Genomic DNA, 2,794 nt, shown 5'->3' with positions numbered 1-2,794 from the left:
CTAAGTATACTGTATCATACCATTATCACACATACAAACAATTTGATGTGGTACATTACTTATTTCCTTATTTCTATAGTTATCAATAAGTTGACACTATAATACATAATGTTCTAAGGTGTGGGCGTGCGGCATACTACATAATTTACACTCCTTATCTTTTTCACTGACATCAACTCCGTATTGCCAGATATATTTGTATCCTAATCTTAATCTCATGTAAATTGAATCCTTCCAAGTTGACTTTCCTTTATCATAGGTGAAGGACGAGTTTGTATTTATTACTGAATAATTCTTAAGTGTGTTACTACTATCCACTATTGCCATTCTTTTTATCATTTCTTCATCTTCATTTCCTCTTATTATTCCTCTTACATCTGTCTTCATTCTGAAATAAAAACCTTTGACGTTACTTTGCATATATGTACATTAATTATAAAATTGATTGGCTTGTGTGCAGGCCTTCACACTCCCTGAGCGAGCCATCAAGTAACTATAAAAAGGCATATATATCTTCACTTTCACTTCAGTTATATTTATACCAAAGTATTAACATGCAGCTTATATGTCTTTCTGATGACATAAAAAACTTCGTTTTTTATAATATATAGATTCAATTAACATTGATTTTCAAAAGGTCATAGTTCCCATCGAAAGGGAGAGCGTCGGCCAAGAAGCCTTGTTTAAAATATGAATATTTTTCCTCTAATAAGGTATAATCTCTGTGATGCATTAACACAAACTATTTTATATCTGCCTTTCTGATAACATATATAAATATAATCTTTATTTGTGAATATTTGTTAATTAAGCAATATATCAGAGAGCGTGTAGGGTTCGGTGTTCTATGAACGAAAAGGACTGGAGTAGTTTAAATAGCGAACGCATACCAACGAATAACGCTAGTATCTATATAACAAATTTATTGTCATGTGGAATTGATTTAACTTCCAGACACTTTTTTTTAATAAATATTAAATATTTTGTGGCTGTTTATGAAAAATATTATTATAAATACACATTCTACTTGTTAATATTACCAATTAAATTTGCGACAATTTGAGCCATGAAATACGACGACTGGATCACTGTGTACAGGAGGCTGTTATGGCAGCAAACACTCTCCAGGCGACCATATATCTTGGATAAGTCGCTCCACACAATTGTCGCTTGGACCGTCGACTTCCTATGGCGTCACCTCTCACATATTTACGTCTCATTTCGTTATGAAATTAGATTATTTCAGAGAAAAAATAGGTTTGATCATGTTCTACGTGTAGCACCAACATTATAGTAAGTAAATATACCATATTTCTTCATTACTTACGTAATGCTAATACGTTTTGGGTAGTTTTGGCCTGATTTGGGATGATTGGGGTAATTCTATGGACCCGATTTGAGTAGGGGTACCGAGTGATGTCTGGGGCCAGAATTGGATATTGTCCTAATAGCAGCTTTGTGTTGAGTAATTAGAGGACGTAAGTGATTTTGGGTAGTAGAGCCCCAAGCACAAATACCATAGTTGAGATATGGATAGATAAGGGAGTAATAGAGAGTCACCAGGGCAGGGCGTGGTACATAATATCTGATCTTAGAAAGAATGCCCACAGTTTTTGAAACTTTTTTTGATATGTTTAGAATGTGTCCCTGGAAATTCAGCTTGTGGTCAATGAGAATGCCAAGGAATTTGCCATCTAATTTGTTACAAATTTGAGTATTGTTTATTTTGAGATTTATTTGATTAGAGGATTTATTGCCAAACAGAATATAGAATGTTTTGTCAATGTTAAGGGTGAGTTTGTTGACAGTTAGCCACAGATGGACTTTATTAAGCTCAGTATTTACTGTGGCATTTAGAGCAAGGGGATCAGGACTGGAGTAAATGAATGTTGTGTTGTCAGCAAATAGAATTGGTTTGAGGTGTTGGGAGGCATTTGGAAGGTCATTAATGTAGATGAGAAAGAGGAGAGGGCCAAGTATGCTGCCCTGGGGAACTCCAATGTTAATGGGTAGGGTGGGAGAAATTGTATTATTCACAGAAACACATTGGAGCCTGTCAGTAAGGTAGGATTTGAGGTATTGTAGGGAGTGTCCTCTGACACCATAATGATGTAATTTAAGAAGAAGGTTTTGGTGGTTGACAGTATCGAAAGCTTTACGCAGGTTCCCAACAGGGAACTCATTTTTATCAAGAGCTGTATGAATCGAGTTAAGCATACTAATAAGTGCATCGTTAGTGCTTTTTTTGGGCCTGAAGCCATATTGGCAAGGGCTAAGTATATTGAGTTTGGCTAGATATGAGTAAAGCTGCTTATTGATTAGTTTTTCAAAAATTTTTGACAAGTTTGGCAGGATTGATATAGGTCTGTAGTTGTTAACATCTGTGAGATCACCACATTTGTGGACAGGCCTTACTCTCGCTTTTTTTAGAATATCTGGAAAGGTTTGGAGTTCAAGTGACTTGTTGAAGAGCAAAGCAATAGCAGGGGCTAAAGATCTGGAGGCTTTTTTGTAGATTAAAGTTGGTATCTCCTCAAGGGCACCAGACTTGGTTTTAAGGGAAAGGATTATCTCACTGACGTCAGTGGAATTAATAGGCTTTAGGTACAGAGACTGTGGATAGTTACTTGTAAGATAGTCCTTAATGTCAGTACTGGTAGATGGAATATCATTAGCAAGGGATGAACCAATGGAAGAGAAGAACCTATTGAACTCAATAGCAGAATCAGAGGCTGAAAGCTGACCATCGTTATTAGACAGGAGAGTCGGGTTGTTATTTATAGACTTCTTTGAT

At 35.9% G+C, this 2,794-nt stretch overlaps 1 long non-coding RNA gene across 1 annotated transcript; it reads right to left on the bottom strand.

Moving 5' to 3' along the window:
- Positions 1–302: 302 nt before the first annotated feature.
- LOC138367860 (uncharacterized) lies at positions 303–1,321 on the bottom strand. The gene is made up of 2 exons (XR_011229425.1): positions 1,041–1,321; positions 303–388 (listed from the first exon to the last, which is right to left on the bottom strand). It is a non-coding gene; the product is annotated as an uncharacterized lncRNA (long non-coding RNA).
- Positions 1,322–2,794: the final 1,473 nt, after the last annotated feature.

The sequence above is a fragment of the Procambarus clarkii genome, chromosome 23 (assembly GCF_040958095.1).
Source record: "Procambarus clarkii isolate CNS0578487 chromosome 23, FALCON_Pclarkii_2.0, whole genome shotgun sequence".
NCBI lineage: Eukaryota > Metazoa > Arthropoda > Malacostraca > Decapoda > Cambaridae > Procambarus > Procambarus clarkii.
This window is presented reverse-complemented; position numbering and strand designations above follow the sequence as displayed.